Source organism: Pezoporus wallicus, unplaced genomic scaffold (assembly GCF_028554395.1).
Source record: "Pezoporus wallicus isolate ANWC-B61680 ecotype Strahan unplaced genomic scaffold, APGP_CSIRO_Pwel_v1 contig_4816, whole genome shotgun sequence".
Classification (NCBI taxonomy): domain Eukaryota; kingdom Metazoa; phylum Chordata; class Aves; order Psittaciformes; family Psittacidae; genus Pezoporus; species Pezoporus wallicus.
The window spans coordinates 4,533,775-4,559,170 of NW_026640990.1; the positions used below are offsets into that span (position 1 = coordinate 4,533,775).

Sequence of the window (25,396 nt, forward strand, 5' to 3'; positions counted from 1 at the left end):
AATTTACTTGTGTGTTGCACCGGCCAGTATGGCATGGCATGCAGCAGCAAGATACACTGCAGGTAACTGGACAATTAACCCCCTCTCTTTCCTCTCCACCTTCCCTCATTTTAGGCTAGTGTTATACCTGCCCCTGTGTCCTGGATTTAGCAGTAGCAGTCATTTTTCTCCTTGGTGGCTGGTGCAGCGTTGTGTTTTGACTTTCAGCCTGGGAACAGTGCTGATAACACCGTTGGTTTTAGTTGTTGCTAAGTAATGTTTACCCTGACCAAGGACTTTGTGAGGCTCATGCTCTGCCAGGGAGGAGGGGAAGCCAGGAGGAAGCAGAGGCAGGACACCTGACCCAAGCTAGACGAAGAGGTATTCCATACCACAGCACGTCATGCCCGGGGGGAGTAACTGGGAGTTACCTGGAAGGACACGGGATCTTCTGGGTCGGACTCGTTTTTCGGCGGGTGGTATCATATTCTCTTCCCTTGTTATTTTCTCTTATCATTGTTGGTGGTGGCGGTAGTGATGGTGATTTGTGTTGTACATTGGTTGCTGGACTGTTCTTGTCTCAACCCCTGGGAGCTGCATTCTTTTGATTCTCTTCCCCATCCCTCTGGGAGCGAGGAAGGGGAGAGCCCCCAGGGGGAGGGTTGCGGGCCTCGACTGCTTCCAGCCCGGCACTGCTCACTGTGAGTGAGTGAACGAGCTGTCTGGCTGGGTTTAAACCACAACTCCCTGCCACAACATGCAACTACACAGTTCTTCTGTAGGCTGCAGTCTAGGGAGAAAGTGTATTCAAGGTGAAATCACCTCCACTTCTCTGCCGTGGGTCACCAGGAAGTAACAGTAATGACAAAGCACGCAAGGCAGCGTTGCATGCCATGAGCAACTCAAAACTGAATGTAACATTTGAGGCCATTTTGTTGTGGCATTTTGAGTGTGCAGAACAGGCATTGGGCTCCAGCAATTATGGGTTCAGATTACATGTACGTGACAAAAAAGAAAATCAAATGATAGTTGCAGTGACTCCTGTAATTGAGAGTCCCATTCAGATGTAGAGCATTAAACAGAACTCAAAATTAGTAATACTGCAAAAGAACAGAATGTAAAATATTTCCAGGGTAGAAACAACCTGACTTTTTACATAGTAGCACTTCTATAAAGCCTGTGCTGCCACTGATGCAACAAAAACTGCATTAAACGTAAGATTTTGTTCATGTGGAGTTCTGCACTCACAGTGTTGCCTAGGCTTGCTAGCAGTTTTATGTAGTTTGAATGTTTATGCAGATGATTCAAAGAACAAAAGGGGGAAAAGTGAGTTGCTACAAGCACCCCGGCCAAGGGGAGTTAGAGGGAAGTCCTGTGGCCTAGAGGAGGAAATTGTTTAGAGGCTACAAGAAAGAATGATCCATAAAAGCTATTCACCTAAATTGGGTATGGTACTCTGCTGGAAAAAGCTACTGGAGCTGTATCAGTTTGGGATGCTGATATGGATGGTGATTCATGGTGGAAGCCTCTGCAGTGTGCTCTGAAGCACCAGCTAGATAAGCCAGTTCCTTCAGTGACTGCAAAAAAGGCCTCAGGATTTTGCCTTCCTCCCCTGAGTTGGTCTATGTGAATATTTAAGTTTTCATTTAGCTCTTTTTAACCCTTTCTGAAGATCTCTTATACAACATGTTCTTAAAATTTGAATCTTACATCTTTTAACCTCAAGACAATTTTTTTTGTCTATTCTTATTGTTATATTGGTTATAGCATAGGAAATGTGACTGGACAGAGCCAGTGTCCCAGGGTCTTTGCTTTAGCATTGGCTAAGGGAGATGCTTAGGGAACAGTATAGGAACAGAGAACCCTCAGGGTGATTCACTGCATGAAGGCATACACTTCCACTGATAAGTACTTTAGAAACTTGTGGAGCCAGACTGTGCACCCAGACCCAACAGTAGCTTGAAATCAAAGGGCACCTTCTCCATGAATTTGTCCTATTTTGAACTCAGCTGTACTCCTGGCTACCATACTGTTTGATGGCAGTAAGTTCCACACTTTAATACTGTGTTGCTGATGGACCCCAGCTGGAATGGATACAGGAGGCTGAAGATTCCTCATCTCCAAGGCTCTCGGGATCCTCAGTTTTATTGGTAGCCTGTGTGTGTTGAGGTGGTGTAAGTGGTTAACCATGAAGACACTGACCTTTCATGTATGCCAGGAGGTGCGGGGATCCAGGTAAGAGAAAGCATGCATCATGCTCTGCAACACTGAGCCTACACTTCTGCCACCAGCCCTGTTACTTTTTGTCATGTCATTTTGTGCCATATTTAACGTGCATGCTCCTGAGCAGAGATGCATCATTCAACCTTTATCTACATGTTGAGGGACACACATGTGGCCCTGACTGAATAGCAAGATACTGACGAAGGGAGAAAAAATGACCGTCTTTGTCAGGCAGACAGTGAATATTTTGCTATTGTAATCATCGGAGTAGCAAGTTTCTTTGGAGTGTTAAGTCATAAATTACCATGCAGCTCCAAGAGGAAAACTTTGCCCTTTGATTGTTTTCCAAAGAAATGTTCTCAATTCCTTTTCTGCCAAATTCATATTACAGATCATACTAACAATTTTTCCCAAGCTTTCTTGACCTCCTCCCTTCTTCACAGTAGTAAACGAAACTTCACTTAGCACAGAGAGATGTTGAAGATAGCTAAATTTTGCTGATTTAGGAACTAAGTGAATGAAACAAGCTTACAAAAATGTAGATACCACACTGCAGAAGGCAGATAGCTCCACTAATAGGAAAAATGGAGCTTGTGATATTTCTGCTATTTCACAGCAGGTTAGTAAAGTGCCTGCTAATGTGCTGTTAGGTTGGGGGTCTGCAGGCATTCCCTCATGTAAAGGCCAGAGGTGTGCATATGGCGCCAGGGAGCCCTAATTTGGGAGGATTTGTTGTGTTTTTTTTAGCTCCTCCATTGCCTTACTCCAGCAAATCTGTGCCCGCCCTTACCAAAGTAAGACAAGGTAACAGTGATGTTCACTCTGCTGCTTTGAAAGGTGTTTTATTTTGATTGGAATTTGGAGTTCTGAATGTTCAGTAACATCAGTTGTCTGCTACTAAATCATTTGTAGGCAGCTGAGTGAGCCTGCCACACCTGTAGCCTGAGTAAGGGGTTTGGGATTGTTTTTCTAAATGATCAAGGTGAGAAGAGGCTGCCTCTTTCCTGTGCTTCCCTGCTATTAGAGTCATGTATAATTGTCACAGGACAATTTTGCCACTAACGTCAATTTTTCACTGGAGTTTTCTTGCCAGGTGGCTGCTGGGATAAAAGCAGGATTCAGATTTTGTGTTTGTTTTGGTCTGAGATCACTCTAGCCTTCTTCTGAAATGTCCCATTTCAACTTAACAAATTGCCAGTTCATGCAGCTCCTATGCCCCAGAAAGCATTTCCAATGACATACTGTAAAAGCAGGGCTGACACAGATCTCTCTGACTGCATTTCAAAGACACACCTTTGGATTACGGGTTGCAGATGAGAGTTTAATTCTATAGAACTCAGTGGAGAGATGTTCATTTGCTACCAAGGACTCTTGCTTTAATTTTTTTTTCTTTTACTACAGTTTTCTGTGAGTAATATACATACGGGGGCTGATCTTCTATTAAAGAAGTCAAATCAATTATTCAACTGAATTCAATTACTATCAATGCCAATATTTCTGTGAAATTATTATTGTGTAGGGCTACATGAAGGTTTGTCTTAGTTACATATGACAGCTTTTGATATTGTCTCCAAATATAAATTATGGGGGTAATTTTTAAGCCTTTAATCTGAATTTTACTACCTGCCTACTCAGGCAAAATGCTTCTTGATCTCAAGTGTGACTCAAGTGTAAGAGAGTCATGTTTGAGTTGCTTGAGCCTGTTGGCTTGGACAGTAGCAGCAGTAGCCTGCAATGAGCCAGGTGGAGCTGGGCATGAACCAGCGCTGAGGAACCAGAAGACCTGGGCTGAGTCCCCTGCACCTGCCACATGGTGTAAGGCAGATGCAGGCACTTCCATGAGATAGAGGAGTCTCACACCCACTGGTGGTTTACTCTGAGTAAATGCAGAGCTTTAAGCATCAAGCTCAATGCAAGAGTTAGGATCTGTTTGCACATCTCTGCACTGCGCTCCTAACAGATTAAACATGTATGTGTGTTACGTTGTTGAGAAACAGTGTGATTTAGACAGATGCACATTATTTCTCAGCTCTGTGTCAACAATCAAAAATGAGCTTTTGGATTTATTAGTTCCAAATCTTGCACCTATCTTAAATCATTACATATAATAAGTACTCTATATGGTGCATTGTCAATAAAACCTAATATTGAGAAGATTACTGATCGTCTAGTGCAAATGGAGAGCACTGTAAATGATTTAGAGAATACGTGTCAAATGTTAAAGCTATCTAATACCTTCTAAAGTAGGTTGATACTCATAAATCTAAGATAAACGACCTGTAAAACCACTTAAGAAGAAATAATACTCATTTAGTCAGGTTTCCAGTGGAAAGACTAGGTAGGAGAGCAATTCACAAGGAATTATGAAATCTCTTAATTCAGTGCTCTGATAAAAAATGCAAACCTACATTTGACAAGCAGTTTTAGTTACCTAAAACTATTGTTGTAACAGCACTAAATTATGATCCCACTGAAAAAAAGAAAAGACCAAAGGGCTTCCTTCTCTTTTACGGTTTCTCATTTTTCCAAATTCAGCACTGTGTGTACCAGGTGGAGATATGAAGGGTATTTATTGTAATTATCATTTTGCTGCATCACTGGGATAGAGTGCTGTGTTGGTGTTGGTGTGGCTGTTCCCATTCACTGATAACAGTGGGTTTGTTTAATGCATTCCCTGAGAGGAGCAAGGCATTGTTTACTGGGACAAGCCTGATTAAAATGATAGTGAAACTAACTCAGTTATCACATATTTGAGGGGTAACTTGTGCAAACTTAATCTATTGAGTTTAGTATTTTCTGCACTTGGATCCTGAAAAAAAAAATCTGTTTCCTTTTCTGCTCCACCCCCATACCCCCCCACCAAGGTGGCTAAATGTGGGTGGTGGAAAAATTAGGTCATTACCAAAGTTCTGTTTCTTCAGTTCTTGTGCAGACAAAACTTCCATTCTCTTCAATAAGATTTTAAGGCCACTTGTTAATTCCTGTTCATCCTTTAGGCTTTATCACTGCCAGCATTTATTAGAACTTGATGCAGAGCTTTTCTTGAAGCAACTGTAATAGTATATTTAGCCACAGAGCAATCTTTCCGAAGAGCAGTGTGCTGTGACTCATGTGACTCCACTGCTGCTCTGTTGACCCTAGCAGACTTACTCATCGTTTGCATAGTGGCAAACAAGATCAGATTCTGGCTCGATGCCTTGTTTCACTTGATCCAATAAATGTGCAACTTGCAAATGCATTCTACTTCAATTCACTTTTTTTTTTTAGCATATACTGGGTATCCAAACTCTTTCCTGTTACTGCGAAAAGTAAGGGAGCTTGAATGGTGCTCTGAGTAGAATTAGTGAATGAAATGCAAATGCATTTGACCTATATATAACTCATTTATACTGCAAAAATAACCAGGGTATGACATGGTTGTAGTCAAAATGTAGTATCACTTGCTTTCTTCTTGCTTGTCCTCACAGAGGGCAAAACATGCACTCAAGCATACATATGCTTGCTATGCAACGGCTGTAGTTACACCGAGTTGTAGCAGCGGTGTTTGAATTGTTTGGGTTTGTAATATGGGTGCAACCTTGGCAGCAGATTTCCATTGGCTGTGCATTTTTGAAATACTGAAGTCTATCTGAAAAAAACCCAAGGTTATTGATTTGCTTTCTACTTTCTCTTCAGCTGGCATAAAGCTAGAGTCATTTTACTAAAATACCAGTTGAACTGATCATACGTTAAAGAAATATCATTTTGGGTACCTGACAGCCTTGGGAACATTGCTTTTCCATTTCCTAAGAATACCAGGGAGTCCTGCTACTCTAAGGCAGAGCAGCTGTTGCATGTATGTGTTGTATGTGCATTGTGTGTGTGGTGCATTTCAGTTTCAACTAAAAACAAAACCCAGAGCCAGCAGCTGGACTGACTCTTACCTGGTTACAGGAACTGCCCTGTCTGGCTGTTGAAAGAGCAGAGAAAAATTCACACCTGACTGAGAACTGGAGAAGCCTCTGAGAACTGGAAGCTGAAGCCTTCAATCATGTAAAATGACTTCTGAAGGGCAGAATTGCTTGGAGCTGATGAATTTTTATTTTTATGTCAGTGCTTTTTAAAAATATGTGTTTTGGGGTTGTGGGTTTTTTTTCGAACACTAAAGGATGATAGAAAGAGGATGATGTCAGGTAACCAGTTACCTAGTTACTTTATGGTAGTTAATTTATTGTCAAGTCTGGGAGGTGCAGATGGCTCAGACCAGTTGGAAATGGGAGGGCACTGAGATTTGATTAGGTATCAACAGTTTGTGTTGTTGAACCATAAAGGGCAGCTAAATAAGCACACAGGACTGTGGGTTGCATCCTTGCATCATCTTTGCAAGAACAGCATGAAGGGGCCCCTAGCAAGGCTTAACACCAGTTGAAGACCTGCCCCCTCCTCTTCCACACTCCATGTGAGAGAGACCCTCATTCCTCGCTTATAAGCAGGCAAATCACACATGCACGCACACTCCTGGGTTATAATTAAATTAAAATCTCGCTAATTTGGACGCATACCTATCATGTTCTCTTCTAGGAAGAAACTATTATTTCTTCTTTTATTCCTTTCTGCTTGAATCCCAAGCTATCAATGGCTTTCAAAGAAAAAGGAGTTTTTCTTTAGAAAAAAGTCTATTCACATTATTCATGATTTATATCAAGAAGGGACCTTTCCTCTTTCAACTAGCAAAAAAAGGGGGAGATTGATCTTTCTCAAAATCATTTGAGAACCTTGTACGTTTCTTTCCAGAACTAAAACTTTCTTACAAAGCTTTGGATATTCAGCAGAATAATGACTGTTACATAATTGAAGCTCAATACAATACCATGGGGCTAATAAGTGGTTTCCTGGTTCTATAGAAAATGTAACAAATCATAATAGCACTTATTGGGACTAGGCCAGGCACAAATGACAAAGCTGCTTTTGAAAGTGAGTTGTGGCCAGAAATACTCTTGGACCAAAATCATTCTCTTGACTGTCAGGGGGACATTTACTCCCTTTAATTTTCAGCCTAGATTTTATGTTGATCCTGCAACACTGAATAAAATCAAACCTGACAGAACTGCTACTGCAGCTGTTACAGATGTAAATGTGAAGAAGGCCATTTGAGACAATTCTTGTTTCCCTGAATATGCAATTTGGAAAGTATGCAGATTATATGAAAAATGGCTTTGTATGTCTTTATTGTGTGTTTTTTTAATAGAAGAAAAAGATGCTATATTATTAAGTGGTTTATTAACATTTCTGATCACAGCTTTTTTACTTAGAAAATAATTGTTCCATTGTGTGCTGCAAAGCTGCCTGTAAACAACTGGCAAAGGGGTATGCTGCTTTGTATTCTTCATGGAGAAAATACGAAATTCAATTGATTAATCAAAGGGGACATTCTTTGATGGAAGGGAATCTTTTCAAACTTTATTAAAAATATTGAATAAACCATGAGCAGTCAAAGTTCATAATCTGAACTCCTGCTCTACTTTCTCAGATTCAGTAAACCTTCAAAATAACTCATAAAGCAGGAGATGAGATGTCTGTAATAAAATATATGTGTATAAATATAAGAAAAAAGGCAACTCAGAGCAGCATATTCCAAAACCTTTATCTTGATCTGGATCTCAGCTACACCATTGTGCTTCCTCTGCTTATACTGGAGTCACTGTATTTCCACTATAGAGGCTGATAATAAGATTTGAGCCTTGAACCTTTTTTCACTGAGTAATTAGGAGCATCCTTGCATCTTCTGTCTTTTCATGAAGGGTTTTCCCCTTGTTCTAAAAGAAGAAATCAGATTGGTGTCAGCAAAGCTGCCTAGTGATGAAAGATAATCTAGGTATATGACCTGCAGGCTGAATGACTGTCCTCTCTGTTTCATGTTCCAGGAAGGAAAGCGATCATATGGCCAAATGCAGGATGGCTGGTGGGAATAAAGACAAGTGAAATGGAAATTCCCAGAGCTGAGGAGAAATCAGAACTCAAACAGGTGGGACTATCATCCCTATCTTGCAGTTGGCACTAATATCATGGGCCCTATGTGAAATACTGTGTGTAATATTATGCTGTTCAAGATCAAATTCAAGTGGACATTAGCAAATAAAATGCTCATATTTAGCATCAGGAAAAAGGTACTGGAATTCTTCCAGGTATTTTGATGGGAAGAAAAAAAATAGAAAACAAAAACAATTCAGGGAAAGAATAATTGAAAGTATACCAGCAGAGAGTGAATGAGCGGAAGTGAACACACCGATCGTGACACAGTAATATGATGCCATTTTTAGTTAGGTCACAAGGTAAAGCAAGCTCAGAAAAAGAAGCATTGAAGCAGCAGAGTGAAAGGTGTCCTCTGTGGTCACAGGGGCTCAGCTGTAGACTCCAGTGAGACCCTCGGCAAGCAGTTAGCCTGTAAAACTGTATGACAGCAACAAGAAACACGAGGATTTCATGGGCACCCTCTGCACAGGCTGAACCTCACAGAGGGATTTTCAGAACTGCACCAGACCAGGAGGTGAGAGTGGGTAAAGTACAAGTCCTGCCTGAAAGAACTGTTGGGCATCTGTCAGCAAAGCCACTGTCTCTAGTTGAGTCCTGTGCACTGGAAGCAGAGATTTGCAGTGAAGACCCTTGCCAGTTCCCCACCAGGGCAAATACAAAACCTGTAAAACTTTGATTAGTTGTTTGGGTTGAAAGAGATCATACTACACAAAAAGCAATCTTCCTGCATGTTATCCCACCCTGTGAAGTACTGCTGTTGAAAGGGCTTATTCTAAATACTCCATTCTGATATGAAACACATTAAAAAGAAAAAAGGACACTTTATTAAAAAAGAAGCCCTTTCACAGAGTGACAGATGAATGTAATGACAGATTAATATAAATTTTAAAACCTGAACATTATCCTCCAAGGGGGAGAAGCTCCTAAATACACATGCAAAACAAAAATGGAAGAGAAAAATCTCTGACAGTGCATTGCACAGAATCGTTTATTAGGTCTCTGTAAGTGATCATTTACATGAAACTTGCATTTAATCTAGTATTCAACCATTCCCTTTTATCTTTTGGCCGCATATGTTTGTGGGAGACAGTGGTCCCGCATCCTGTGTCATCTCCCTTCCCGTACCAAGCTGCTTTTTTTCACTGGAGTATACGTGCAGGGGAACATAAGGCAGAGAAGGGAATTTGAATATCCCAGTTTCAAACTGTTTCTGATTCTGGCTTAGACGAAAAAGGAGAACAACCACCTCTGCTTTAGAGGTGAGCAAGTTCTTTCAAAAACAAATAAAGCCTCTGTTGTCCTCTTGGCAGTACAGCCCTTCTGGGTCAAAGCAGAGGGGAACTGTCTATAAGCTGTAATGCGGTCTAGGGTGCGCAGAAATATTAGCTTCATTACACTGTGCCGATGGAGTCTTTCTGGGATGTTAGCAATAGCATGTGAGCTAAATACACAAATTATTTACTTGCGCTGCTGTTGCTAAAGCATCTAAGCAAGGTATTTCAGAACTAGCCCCATGTATCTGCATATGTGGCCATCACTGAAATTGTTGCAGTGTGAACTCATATTAATACCCTGGATTTCATCTGAGAACTGTTGCACACCTGGGTTGAGAGCTAAAGCCATCTCCTTGACCTGCTCCTAAAACTAGTTTGCTTGGGGAAGTCAGCATGATGTGAAATTGTTTCCTCTCTCAAAAGAAGGTGGCTTACTCCTTTAGTCCAAATTGACACCTCTTGTGAAACATAGGTGCACAGCAGAGGTATAATACTTGCTTTGGAGATCTCAAAATCTTTCCCCATGTAACCCCTTATGGTATGTGCCCAGCTGCCTTGCTAGTCTCCACCACTGATTTCAGTGAATGACAACCAAAGGCATTTCAGACTGAAAGGAGGCATTTAAATACTGTCAGGAACAACAGATAAAATGACCTCAAACAATCCCACATAAAGTCCTTTGTTATTTTCAAAGCACTTTCACAGCTTGACACCTTTGCTTTTTTATATCCAATATAAAATTCAAAATGTTTTATTCCAGTGCAGTACATGAATATAAAATAAAAATATATCAAACGTCACACTACATTTTTTGTGCTACTGCTTTGAAAAAGGACCTGAAGTAAACTCAGTATAAAGATTGAGAAAATTATTGAGAAAATTCCACTTCTCAAACTTTTGTTTCCCATTGTCTTGTACGTTTTTAGAGCAACTTTGCTCAAGCAAGCATGTTACAGCAATGAGGAGCATCCTGGATGCAGATGGCTCTGTGGTCAACAAGTCCGGACTACTTGGGGATGAGCACACTGAGCTGTTTCAGATATCCCTTACACTGGGGTCCCACAGAGAGACTGGCTGTCCACTCCCCCAAAAACCATCCCCTGACACCCATGCTACTCCTCTCCATGCCCATGGCTTTTTTTCCTTTACACATCTTGTCATTACCATACTCTAGTTCTTGCCAACTTCTTGTCAAAGACAGAGGTTGCTCTTATGCAGCTGCCAAAGGGGCAGAATCTGTTCCACCCACCTTTACATTCTGCTGCTGTCGTCCTGTCCAGTAAACATGGTATCCTGCTGGTTCTCACTATTTTTCTTCAGACCTGCTCAGTACACAGCTTAGTACAAGAAGCAGCAGAATGACTTCCATGATGTGCATGGCTTGGAAAAAGTCAGCCCTTCTGGTCAGGAGCAGGGGAGAGAGCTCGGGTGAAGAAATGCAGTCCTATCTCTCAGAAAAGTACCCGGGGCTGTGCAGTGAGGACCAGCATGAAGGTGCAGGGGGTGGAAATCCCTCAATCCCTCCTGGTTTCCTGACACCCTTTCTCTATGATGCAAAAGGTCAGTAGAAATGATCTGTTGTGGTACTACACCCAGAAAGTTGATATCTGATTTCTGCTTTCTCTTCTGCTAATTGCTGTTATCAAATGGCTTTGAAATTATCTCAGAGTAACTGGTTACAGGTTTGGGGGCCATGTGCACACAGAAATTGAAGTAAATCAGTTCAGAGATGTTTGGAATAGACATAACTGGCAGCACTCAGCAAAGCAAATAGTTGGGTGAATTTGCATCTTACTTAGTATGTCAAAAATTTTTAAGCTGTGACTTGGAGAAGTCAAGCCAGGAACAATAAGCTTGTCTGGAGAATTCTGGTATTAGAAACTAAAGGATATGGAATCGTGTCCAAGGTAAATATTGACATGACTCAATATGAACTAGTAAAACATTTAATGAAGCTGAAAATAAGGCATCTGGGATAGATGTTTATTGTTAAAAATGAAACATTCAAGCAAAAGTAGCATAGTGATGATGGAGGTTATTCATAGGGAAGCCAAGTTGGGGAAACAGCATCATCTGAAAGAAACTGACTCCAGCAATTTGTGAAACATGGAAAAAAATAGAATTATAACAGAGCTAAAAATGTAAGTGAATAGAAGCAGTCATTATGGACATTCAGTGTGGATTGTGGAGAATGAATCATACCAAGGGACAAATTACTCAGGTGTCGAGAATAACTCTATTAACTTTGACAGATTTCTGTGTATTTGCCTTTGTGTAATTGAGAGTTTAATCCCCTACACCATATGAGGACTGAATATTAAGAAACTTTGAGAAAAAATATTGACTTTCGTTCATTCTAGTATCATTCTCTTGCTGATAGAGCAAGTCACATTAGCTTCACAAGGAATTTCAGGAACATATTAGGAGCTTTTTTCCTTTTGTGCAACAGGGGAAAAAAAAAAAAACAACACAAAAAATCTTGTACAGTGCTGTGAAAATAATCAGGAAGACTCCATTACACTGGAAGTGGGAATAAATTGTGCTGCTGTATTGGAAGTCTTACTCACATGCAAGTCTATGGTGTTATCAAAATGCTCTATTGTAAAATCCATTGCGCCAGACTGTGGTGAGCCAACATTACATTCACATGTTCACCAGTGGTGGAGATATTGGGGAAGAGATGCCAAAAGTTGAAATTGTCTGCTTAGGAGTGCACTATAAACCAGCTTCTTTCCACCTCACTTAGGCAACACTGATGCCTAAGGACTGATTACATAGGAAAGATATGTTCCCATGTAGCATGCCTATAGTTGTAGTGGCATTGCTATGTTATATATAGAAAAAAGTAGAGAGCGAGAACATAGCATATATATATGTATATATATAAACTCAACAAACTATCTGGTTATTATGTACATGCAGCTGCAGTCCCCCAGATGGATTAAAGTGCAATACAAGGGCACCCATTCCCCCAGCCCCAAGGCCCAGGATAAACCCTATGGCTGACCATGTGGCAGAAGGAATAGAGGCAGGGCAGGTGGAGAAAGAGGATGGGATGCCCAAGGAAGATGGCAATTAGGAGAGCCTGCCATGCTGGGGCAGTGCTTCCGTCCTTGCTTCTTGGCTGCTTCTGATGGATTCAGGAAAACAGGAATTATAGAATTTGGCTCTGCTTCATTTCTCAAAACTTTTATCCTAAGAAGTGGCAAATGCTACAATTTCTCTTTGTCCCCCAAGGAATCTTTTGGAAAGATGGGGTCCAAAATAAAATTTAAGACTTTAAGCATAACTACCAGCTTCTTGGACTAGATTTAGAAAATCCACAGCCAACCCATCCACTTCCTTCATCTCCTGTTTATTGACAAGGTTTCCTTTGGCTAGGCTTCTTGTTAAGGCGACAATCAAATCATCATTGCTGGCAGATTTTATTACTAACATAAACAAATAGCAGGTTATTTTGTTATTGTCCCAAACTTCAAAAGCTGAAGCTGGTCTTAGCATCAGTAGGTTCTACCAGTACTGACATACAATTGGAATACAAAGGAGATATTGATAATACAAAACATCTTGTTTATGTAGAACATTGAGAGCCACTTCAGTGTCCTCTGCAAAGCACCTTGGCATGTTGATTGAATAGCAACCCCAGCCAAAATAATGCTAGAGCTGCAAATTCTTTGAGAGGTGTCAAAGTGACATCCTAAAGAATGCTCTGCCCACCACTGCTCACACCAGAGGAGGTTGGAATGCTCCATCCCTGGCAGTGTTCAAGGCCAGGTTGGACAAAGCCTTGGGTGGCATGCTTTAGTGTGAGATGTCCCTGCCCATGGCAGGTGGGTTGGAACTAGATGATCTTAAGGTCCTTTCCAACCCTAACTATTCTATGATTCTATGTTGACACAAGTGGCAGATATGTAGGATTACTCCTGGCACTGCTCTCTGAAACTTCCAATGCAGCAAAGGTCTTCTCTGGGCATAGCAAGAAGGATTTAGTGAATAAAAAAATATGTCATAAGCAAATAAGGGCTTTTTGTTGCCACTGCCCCTTCTCCCACTCCCCCTTTCCCCCACAGTATTTTATTGGTTTTGTGCTCATAAAAAAATTAGCTGATTAACTCACTATCATAAATGCAAAGCTGCTAACTAAAAGATGTGTGCAAAACTAGGTACGTGTAATGCCTTGATAGTGGTAGGGTGAGATTTTTCTTTTTTCCTGCTTCCTTGATTTTAAAATCCAGCCAATGTAACTTTTTTCTGTCATCACAACATTTGGTGCTACTCCCATATGTACATGTGTAGGTTGCAACATCTGCAAGTTTTAAAAATTAATATAAAGTTCCCTAATTGTATAAGACTTGCTCATTTTAATGGTCCTAAACAAGCAACTTAGCTTTCATGCAAACCAAGATGCAGTCAGTAGATAAAGCTCTTTACTTGTACAAAGCAGACTGTTCTAATGAGTCTGGTATGTCCATTTAGTTAACGCTCATGTGAATGATGATCACAGTGTAAGATCATGCTGTTGGGGAACAGAATGTGGACTTAAGTTGCTGGCACACAGAAACTTAGTAGGTTACCAGTAAGTGGAATCATAGGTATTAAATTGCGAGGCAACTGCGTTTGTTAGAGCTTATTTCTGTCACCCACTGTACATTGAGATCCAGCAGGAAGGTATTCACAAAGAGAGGGTCACCTGTTGTCTTCTGCGCTGCTAGAGATATTTGTCATCATTATGCATTGATCACAAGGTGATGCACAAGCAATAGAACGCTTTGTGGAGGCCAGACAGTCATGCAAGAGGTGATGGAGCAGGCTGTGAGTGTCCTGCCTCTACTCATTAGCCCAAGTCATTGCACTGAGAAGTATTGTGCTGGTTACAGAAGAGCTTGTCCAACATGAAGGGATAGAAACCTCATAATTTGCCTGTTTACAAGTTGCCATTTATTATCTATGCTTCCCTTTGCCATATCAATTTAGTGTTAAAAACTGAAAGTTAAACATTCAACTCTTTTAACTGTGTCTAAAAATATGATGGTTGTGTTGTGGGGGAGAATTTGCCACAATAGAGGGATTCCTGGAACTGCCTATTTATCTGTGGCTGCAGCCAGTTAGCATCCTGCACTGGGCAGCTTGTGGTTGCTGTGATGCGTGTTCCGGAAGCAGACAGGCAGCAGTCTGAGACTGCTTCCCAAGAACAGCTGCCCGTGTATTTGCAGCTCTGGCACTAGTTCTTGGTACTGTAGGCCCTGTACTCTCCTCCAGCATCTTCCTGTGAAGAGGGGGCTTAGCATCAATGTGGCTGATGTTACAGTCCAGATAGTTTAAAAGTTAAATCAAACAAGAGCATAAACTGTGGGCCATGCAAGACACAAGAGAAGTAATCACTGCTGATGTGTTCCAAGGAGCAAGTCACCTGTCTTTTGGCTTCCTTTTTTTCCTTTAATTCTTGTATTTCTAGGTTTGGTGTTTAAGTTTCATTTTGTCTCTCTGAAAAGCATATTGTATGTGGCCGTGCATTTGACTTTGCATGTATCTTACTGAAAGCCATAAAATGACCTAGTCATTACAGATTCAGAGATGTTGGAAGTATGGTTCAGTATTTCAGGTTTATTGAAATAATGGTCCCTTGTTTGTTTTTCTAGAGGCAGGCAAGGTAGAAACATAGCAAGGAACAATAACATAAACCTCACTACTACCAAGCACTTGGCAAACAGTTTTAGGAATGCTTCTGCTTTTCCTACGTGTATATAAAGCCTTAAGAGAAATCTCTGACTGCAATGTATTTCAGTGTAGGGGAAGAAGAAATAAAACCCAGGCCCTATATTTCATGTGTTTGGTAATGGAGGATCAAAGCAGGAAGAGACAGGTGCTTTTCTGAAAAGAATGAAAGAGATGAGCAGCTGATTCATGGTGAAGTAATATGCTTTTAGCTGAGAAGGTTTATTGTAGCTGAGCCTCATGCCATCCCTCTAGCTGATATCATAGATGAATCAGCAACTTGCTAGTTTTATCTCAGCTGTACCAATAGAGTTTATAATATTGTTCTGTCAGTGCTATTTATACATCATCACATGCCTGACTACTCCAGGCTGTGCTTTTTTTGCACAGTCTTGGATGATGTCATCATGAAGTTGTATTGAACAAAGGCTTTCTCCAGAACAGGAACAATTAAAGCTTATGGCGGAGTACAATACCAGATGCCATTGAAATACAGACAAGCTCCCTTTAGTTTTAAGGTAGCTCTAGACAGGGCTTCCAATGCTTCAGTAACTGGCTCCCCTGGGGAGTAGCTTGAAGATAAGTCCTGGAGCTGACAGATCCACACCTGGCCTTGGAAATGTGTAGGGAGCAGCGTGCTCTGCACAGAGAACTCACTAACTGTCTCATGATTCAGAGGGAAAAAAATAGCCTCCTTCAAGAAGGGAGATTTTCTGCTGTGAACCCAGCCTAGATCTTCATTCAGCCACAAACAGAGAAATGGGGTTTCTCTTCTCCCCGAAGATATTCATCCACCTTAAATGTTTTTTTCCTGTACTGGGAGGTTTTCAGGATGCCTGAGTGGGCCTGGCCAACCTGGAAGCCTGCAGCCCTATCGTGTGTCTTCCCAGAGCCAGGGGACTGAAGCCCATTCTAGTATGAAGCAGTGAAAGATCTACAGATGATTTTCAAAGGAAGAATTCAGAATCCTCGCTTGATTGCTTTTTCATTTGTGATGTTCCAGTGAGCCTGAAATTCTTCACTTCATCCCTATTCCCCAGTGTGTCACGTGCGTTTCCAGCTGTTCATCATCATTCCACAAGGCCAGAAGCATGTCAGCATCAACAGCTGTGTTCTTCTCATCTGCTACTTGTATTTGAGCTCTTAGTTTTAACCAATGAAACTGTTGATTGGTACTGTTCAGATACCGTGTGTACAGGTTTTTTCTGGAAGCCGTTTCTCAGGAGCTCCGTATGTCCTCCAGCCAAGCCATGACAAACATGTCACTGGGTCACAGATGAAGGCAAAGGACAGAAAGTGCTAACCTCCACCCTCTGCCTGTGTTTACTGATCACAGTAACTGAGCAGTTTATTTCAGAAGTAATTATCAGACACAATTACTGGCTACCCCAGAGACAGAGCTGGGACATGCTTATGCTGTGGTTTTCAACCTCTCCTGATTTGCAGATCCCTGCCTCCATTTTCCAACAGAGGTTCAGAGCCAGGTGTGGAAAGCTGCTGTCAGCAAGGTTAGTCTTTTCCCCGTTAGCCTTCATAGACTTTCCAGTATGTTCCACAGACCCCCAGGCACCTGCTGGGCCTTGCCAGGCAGGAGAGCACTGGCCTAGGCCTGCAGAAAACCAACCCAGTTGCCTTTTTACAGTTACAGCGGCCACCCCTCGCTTGGCAGCCACCCTTCCCAGGGCTCTGGCGTTTTTTAATGCCCCCTTAAATGACTTCTTTCCAAAGCCTCCTTCCAAAGTTTGGCTTTGTGTAACACATGGCAGCATCTGATAAAGGCTCAAAGCAGAAACATTATGGTATTAATAGAAATTAAGTAAATTAGGAAGAGGTGCCAGATGAGCAAAACCCTAATGGTGTTGTGGCTGAGCGTGCATGTCCAGTGCAACCTCCAGCACTCGACAGAGTGTCAAGCTGCCCCTCAGTATTCTTAGAAACATGGCTTAGACGAGCTTTCCCAGCTTCCCACAGGCTCTTTAGAAAGCTTGGGGTCCTGCAGAAATTTGATGCCAGAGCCCCTACCAAGCCTCTCTGTGGCTGGATTTTTTTCTACACTTGGTAAGCTGTGCTTGTGCCATCTTGTCAATGCAAATAGCCTTACCCCCCCCCCCCCCCCCCCCAGCCAAATTGTGTGGAAATTGTGGTCTACCTACGTTGTCAACTATGCCATGATACTGTATGGTTTACTTCCCTTGTGAACCAGATGAAACCTGGGCTAGATTCCCAGGTCATAGAAATCAACATCACTAAGGTGAAGTAATTTGTACCACTTGATGGTCTTCATTGTAGCCAGGGCTGGAAAGATAGAGCACATTATTTGCTACTTACTCATTATTGATGCTGGGTTTTCCACAGGGCCACTGATCACAGGACATAAATGGGTGACAGCCATTCCCTGTAAGTTGCACAACAACAGTGAGTTCCAGGTTGAGATCCTTCCAGAAATGTGGTGTTGGGTCTGCTCAGGTAGCCCTGAGCCCTTCAGCTGGGCTCCTGCCAGTTTTTGCTTTTCCATGGAGGGCAGCTTGCAGTTTGGTTCCCACAGAGCTGTGCTGGATGTCACCCACCCCAGGCTTTTGTCAGTCTTGTTTTTCATCCCCATTTTTCTTTATTTTGCAAATTAGGACATTCTTAGTTTGAAAATACAGTCAAGATTTTAGGAAAGCTTTTGGGATAGGAAGATGATACAGAGTCTGAGGAAGAGGAATGAAACAACATGTCACTCTTGGGCTGCTAAGCCTATGCATATATTTTGACCCTACTGTATATTGAATTGAGGACCTGTGCTTTTGAGGGAGAAAGGGAGACTTATTAGGTTTTTATGGGATGCTGCCTTGCTTGAATTTTTGATAATACAGATTGCCTTGTGCTGAATCTTTCTTGCCTTTTGCTGTGTTCTGATGCTCCTCCTTGCCAGCTTGGCTTGCAGGTATGTGGGAAGTGGGGGGACTCTGGGGCATGGGAGAGGTAATATTTGCTCTTCTGTGAAAACCTTTGGTCTCCTGAAGCTCAAGGGAGCTGCCAAGTACAAGCAGGCACAAACTGGAGGTTGTCTTCAATGCTGCAAAACAAATGGGGAAACTGAAGTGGTGTTTTAGGAAAAGATATCATCTCCTGTTAGACCAACTGATGCACTCGGGAAAAAGCGGACAAGGTTTTTGGGCACATGATCCTGTGTAATTAAAAGGAGCATGCTGAATGAATGGGCCTGGAGTAAGGGAGGCAAAAATAGAAACAGCCATCTGTCAGTGCACTACTGGATGGCTAATTAGGAAGCCTCGGTTCTCAACTGCTAAATGTCCTGCCTCATTTCCTTACAAAACAGAGACAGCATCAGCAATCTCTCCTTGGGGACTGGGCACAGCTCAGTGCAAAGGGGCGTCTGGGTGATCTCCCTTTATGCACTGCTGCAGCAGGTTGGATGCTGCAGCATGTGCCAGGAGGCATTCTGTCCTGAGGAACACCATCTTCCTGTGGCCAGGCAACAGGAGGAGTCTTCATGGCAGAAAAGGTAGGGAAGGAACTTGAGGCAGGTTCATATCTGCTGTCTCCACCTGCTTGGCCCAGAGAATTTACTTCACAGTGAAAAGCCCAGCTGCAAAGCCTGAAACAGAGAGGAGGCAGTACTGTTGGGGCTGTTAGATTTAGCAAGATCAGTTCTTTATGTTACTTTGAGATGTTGTCTCTACAAATGGTATTTGAACATTACAAATATACGTGCAATATGTATGTAATGGTTGATTTCATTGTCACCACATATGTTGGAAACACCATTAATGTTATGCTATAGACAGTATTTAATCAAAATTAAAGGCAGGAGATTCCAAGGTGGTGGAAACTGTGACAGCCAAATTATATGTGCTTCTTAAGGGACTAAAGATAACTCCATTCATAGTAGATAAACACATTATGTAAGAGCAAGGAAACTGGATTGCAGTTGCAGTGGGAGCTGTAAGTCCGAGTATCTTGACTGTTGTGTGCAGTAAATAGAAACTTCACCATGCTATTATATTAATTTGGTACTTTTTATTTAGGGACAAATCTTGAAATTCTTCATAAAACTCCAGTGGAGGTAATGGAGAGTTTTTAATCTAGAAGGATTCAGACATGGGGATTCAATGTCTGGTTCATATAGGTGAGATGAACTTCTGTCTTGCTTGTTTCTTCTGTCGTGGCTTGGTGGAAGGAAAGCATCCTGAGCAGTCTTCATACTTGATGGGAGGAGACTGTGTGACATGTAAACAAATATTGGAATTCATTTCTTGCTGATCACAGTCTCCTCTTCTGGGACAAAAACTCCAGGATCCTGGAGAATAAAAGCCATCTGACAACATCCACGGCGCACCTCAAGGGCCTGGTTCCCCTTCCCACCACACTTGTCTGTTCATAAACTGGGCACTCATAGGCTGTGTACAGCTTCTCAACACTTCTTGGGATGACCACTAGGACAAAGGGAAATGTCAGATATACCTGGTGCCATCAGCCCTGCTGTGCCCTTGCAGCTGCCAGGCAGTTGGCTTGGCAGAGGATCTCAGAGGAGCACTTTGGTCTGAGGAGAGCATCCTCAGTGGAATTCACTGTTACCTTTGGGAACCACTAAAAGAGGCAATGGGTTTTGGTACCTGCTGTCCCTACAGAATGCTCATCCAGAGGGAGCATCCTGGCAGCTGCTAACCTGAGCTCCAGGCAGGCAAGGGGAAGGGACACCTGTGCTGGCAGATCTGTAAGGGGATGCTCTCCTTCTAGCATCAAGTCAGAATTTTACAGTATGAAAATCTGATCAATGTATTTCAGCTGGTTGTTCTTCATGCCGTATTTGAAACCTGGCATCCTTGCACTGGCTGCACTTCTGGGACCTAGGGGAGCAGCCAGTCAGTTGGGCTTTCTCTCTGTGCTGGGCTCGGGCTCAGGCTCTGCCCCAGCTCTGGCAGAAAATGATGTCTGGGTTTTCCAGGGTGGCTATGGGAGAAGTTTTTCTGCAATTTTATTGCAGCACCCCAACCTCGCCCCTGGTGTTCCTGCTCTAGGGCCATAATTGGTCTGGTTTGTTGCCCTAACATTACTCACCTGGAATTTGAGACTTTTTGCTTCTGCTTTGCTTTGTTTTAATCAGGCTTGCTTGAAATGTCATGTTTAAATGAGACAAATGGCAAGCTGTAGAAATCTCAGCATAGGTGGCAAGGCAGTAACTGTGTACAGAGCTTGGCATGAGGCACTGGGACTACCTGAGATCTCTAACTGCCACCTATAAATATCAAATATCAGTGCGTATAAAGGTGAGTGCAGAGGACAGAAAATAGTTTTACTCTATGCTGTAGTATGATTCATGCTTTTAAGATCAAGATTAAAAGTCTCTGTTAGGTTCCAGACCATGATTTTATTTTCATTTACATCAAAGGATTTAAGAGCCTTCAAAACCCAGCATTTTTAAAAATAACTTAAAACATACTGTCTGGCAATGTGAGTCCCAGTTAGCACAGAAGCAGCCAGGCTCTCCTCATACAAAGCAAATAACTGAAAAGTCAGAATTAAAGAAATGCCTTGTCCTCAATTTAACTCCAACAGCTTGCATTGTACTTTCGTTTCAGGAAAAATACTTATGAAACATAGCCCTGGGTGGTAAACCCTCCAGATCACCAAAAACCACGTACCATAAGAGCTTGTGCTTTTATGCAAGGTTCGGAGCCTTCATTTGAATTTTTGGGCTTGTTTGTGTTTCAGAAGCAAAGCTACTGAATTGCATCTTGAAAACCATATTCCAGTGTAGGTTTCCTCAAAACACAGCCCAGGTTTGATCAAAAGGTTCTCAAGTCTGCAAACCTTTTGACAAACCCAATGAATGTTTACGTTTTCTAAGTAAACTCCAAACCAAGTGCATCTTCATGGGCTCTGGCACCTTGCTATGGAGCTTTTGGTTTGGATTTTTTTCCCCCAGTTCCTGCCAAAATCCCATCTATGCCACGGAACTGGGCTTTCAAGGTGGGAATTCTAGCATTTTTAGTGATAAACAGGGCAGCAGGCACAAAAAATAAACATCTAGACCCAAACAAAATATTTAGCTGTATTTGTACAGCACCGAATGAAAAGCAGTTATTTTGGTTTAATGTCCGTTCATGTGGATCAGACTGCGCTGTGTTTACTTGTCCAAACCACTGAGATAATCCTTGCTGCATATAGAAATACATTTTAATTACAGAGGAATAAATAATGTGGGATTTTTTTTCTTTTTTTTGCTTTATGCGTTTTTCTACCAGCAGACAAAAGCTGACATTTATTTTACTGATAGCCCTGTATTTCCCCTCCCGCTACCACTGCAGCAGAATTTCTTTTGCCCAAGGAAATTGAGAGGATCAGAGCACATCTGATGTCCCATTAATTTAAAACGGCTGCCAGGACTTGCATATTGTAGCAGCTTTAAAGTGATTGAATTTGGATTATTTCAAACTCTGGAAAGTCCTGCCTCGCCTGACAGAGGCATATCAAGTGACAAAATAAAATACGACCGCGGTGCGAGATATCCACGCTTACATGCGTTCTCTTCCCCGCGCACGCAGTCTTGCAGCAGACAGATTAGAGGCAATGGAAATAAAAACCCGAATATATTTACCCCGTTTTGTTGGGTTTTTCTTTGGTCGCAGCCCCCTTTCTGGAGCTGTAGCCCAGCTAAGTGGAGACACCTGGTGTTTGCTGCAGCAAGTTCACTGAAAAGCATGTGAAAGGGGGCGAGGAGAGCAGGGGTGCCCGGGGTGCTCTGTCCTGTGCACAGGGCTTGGGCATGCAGCTGGAGAATCCATCTCATCCCTGCTGCCAGGGCCTGCCAGCAGCCCGCTGCCTTCCTCCGCTCTCCTCCTGCCCGAGGCAGCAGCGCCCGGACACAGAAGGGCTGTTACACGAGAGCTGTGTGCTGGGGGGGTGGACTTCAGCCTGTCAGGTGTTAAATTTAAGCGCTAACTTTTGGGTAATAACTGTTTTGTAATGCTTGGTGAGTAACTTGTGCAGCGTAGTTCCAAAAGCAGAAACAGTTTACACACGGCCAAAGGAATATTAAAGTTTCACTGCAAAAGAAATAGAGTGGCTGCCAAGGCCTGATTACTCATAAAATCCACAGCATTATCACCATCCATCACTGCCGTTCTTTTAATGACCAGACTAAAAAGAGAGACATCAAAGTTGGGGTGGTGGTGTCGTCATCATTTTTTGCGAGTAAGTTTCCCTAAATACAGGATGAATACTAGAGCTCCACATATTTTTCAGGAAAACAAAAACAACAAAAAAAAACAACCATTTGAATGAATCACAAAACATATGTTATGTTTTGCTGTAAAAGCCATGAAGTTTTTATGCAGTGCTCTATTATGGTGACTGCTTGGCTTTTCATGCATTCCTAAATTACCATGTAATCTAAAACCTTGTTTTCAGCTGCTCTATATTGGAAAGTCCCCTGCAATAATCAGGATGATTACAGGCTAGTGCAGAGAACAAAACTTGTTTGTATTATTGCAAATAAAAATGTGGTTTATCAGAAATTTTACCTTTCAAGGGAAAAATAAAAACAATAATAATGATAAACTTTCTCTTTTCTCTTGCTGGAAATATTTTAAGCACGGAATTAATTTTGGCTACTCTACAACTTAAAAACACGTGGATACTTAGTGTAAAAATATGTTTCTTTCCTGTAGGGACTTGACTCTAATCGGTGAGCCAAAACTATCTCACAGAGATTTCATTGTCTTATCTACTTACATCATCTTAATGTGATTTTATTTTACTTTGTCAAAGTCATATTAATGTAAATGTGTTCTTGATAGCAAACAGAGTTCTTTTTTTATGCTAAACAGGATTCAGCTGACTCTAATAAAACAGCTTGCAATCCATTAGACTATAACTGTAATACAGTTATTTTGTTTCCCAAATAAAGACTGTGTCAGAAAGCTGTATGAGAATTTTTGTCTTGTTTTTCCACAATAATTGCTTGGGTGGGGTTACATTCTGATCTTTAAATGAATAGTATCGCTTGGAACAAACACTTCATATATCTTTTATCTTCCCTTCGCAATACAGTTCTGAATTTTCTTTGAAAATGCAAAGCTACTTTTCCAGATAAGTCATCAAAATGTTTCCAAAGTATTTTAACTGCCAGATTAACTATATCTTGAATACAAAGATAGATGGCTTACATTCTTTATGCAGAAATCCTGCCAATGCATAGCAACTAGCAACAAATTAATTTCTTTTGCAACAGTGGGGGGGGGGGGGGGGGGGAGAAGGGGAGAAGAAAACCCTGCTTTGCTATGCAAAGCTCAAAAAGGTAAATAGATATTTAAAGAGAAAATAAGGTTACTCGTTCTGAAAGAGTAATCTGTAAGCAAAGAACAGAGGATTAAACACACATTTGCTCTCTTTTCAGAGCCTGTGTTCTAGCCTTCCCTTAATGTATTCAGCTAATTAAGGGCTGCAGTGACCTTGTGGCAGATTTTGAAATCTAGGAATTTCTTTTTTTCTATTTATTTTATTTTTATTTCTTTTAATGCTGCCTCCCCCAGAGAGCTTAATGCAATCTGTTTCAGGTCAAAGTCTGTTTATGTCAGCAATGTTCATACTACACAACTAAAATGTTTTAATGCATTTATCAACTGGAAAATATTGCAAACATTTCATTTCCTTTGATACAGACACAAAAAACCCTCTGCCTTCATTGCAAATTCTTGTTCATATGAATCACTCTGAGTAATATTTGCTTTAACTTTCGTGTGGTTCTACAAACAGCCTTTATATGGCTGGACTTCAAAGCTGGTAGAAATAAAGGTTAGAAATGTGATAGGAGTAATCTATTATTAGGCATGAAACATTAAACCACTTTTAGTTATAAGCCTTAAAACCTGAATAATCTGGGTTTTTAATTTGCTGCATATTTATTGTGTTTTCAGTTACTTAAGTCATTTAGCGTGGAGGGACTGTTTTGAACAGAAATATTTTCCATAGGGATACGAACCACAATTGGGTTTAATTTTTCCTAATATTTAATTTAGAAAAACTGCAATATTATAACAGACGTCTCGTATGTCAAAGCTGAAATACTCTGCTCGGTGTTTCTCGCAGTGCAAAATTAATCTCTTACCAGCACACTGACCTGAAAGGCAGGCTTTAGTAAAATAGGCACAGGGTGAAGGCAAGGGAGTGGGACGGGAAGATAAAATCTAGTTCTTCAAATAGAAGGGAGGGAGGGGGGGAAATAGCACAGAGGAATGTCGGAATGTCACAGCCCACCATTGACATCGAATGACAAAACCTGACCCAAATATGTATGTGAGAAGTTTCTTTGACCCAAACACCCCACACCATCCACCATTCATCCCTAGCTGCCCCACATCATTGTTAGTTCTGCACAAGAGCACTGCTTGTGAGGGAGTGCTTTGGTCTGAGAGCCGGATGTTGTGGGGGGATCGCAGTAGGTTTGGGGGACTTCAGACTGGTTCAGCTGATCAAGGAGTAGGAACCACAGTCCAAGTTGGTAATGTTTTATTCGTGGTTAAATCTGTGTGCTAATACAGTAGATTAAAAATAAGCCCAACAGTCAAAGACACAGAGCAGTTCAAGCCAAACAGGTCAGCCAGAAACAAACCACCATTTGAAATCCACATTTTTAAACCCTTATTAGTTCGGGAAAGTGCAGGGGTGCAGCCTGGGCCTGATCCTGGTCCCACAGCAGCAGTGGGAATTTTACCATTGACAATGTGAGCCACATTTCTTTTTCCTGTTGATTTCAATCCTAAACAATTGATTTTGTTTCCCCAGGTCCTGCTGTGCCAAGTAACTATGGCCACTGGCTTTCTGGCTGCCCTGCACAGGGTGGGACTGGGGGTATTCCCTCACCCCTTCCCATGGAGGTATAGTTGAATTCAGCACCACTGTGGGCTCCATCCCCTCATCAGGACATTGACTGCCTTGCATTGCATCACCAGAGAGACCTCAGCAATGTGGAAAACCAACCCAAACCATCATCATATTACCAGTCAGAGTGGGTAATGTTCACACTTACAGCGTGAGCATGGCGCAGGCAGCGCCTTGGGCTGCCATGCTCTCCCATTGGTGTCATGGGATTGTGAGGAATTTAGTGGCTTCCTTCACAGGTGCGTGCAGGACGGTCCCTGGGTGGGCACAGGGGCAGAGCCCAGGGTCACGCCTGGACCCGG

The 25,396-nt window shown here is 41.9% G+C and overlaps 1 long non-coding RNA gene across 1 annotated transcript; it reads left to right on the plus strand.

Annotated features, from left to right (window-relative positions):
* The first annotated feature begins 1,723 nt into the window (after positions 1 to 1,723).
* LOC130605799 (uncharacterized) lies at positions 1,724 to 25,134 on the plus strand. Its single transcript, XR_008973787.1, has 3 exons — positions 1,724 to 2,214; positions 8,106 to 8,206; positions 24,999 to 25,134. It is a non-coding gene; the product is annotated as an uncharacterized LOC130605799 (long non-coding RNA).
* Positions 25,135 to 25,396: the final 262 nt, after the last annotated feature.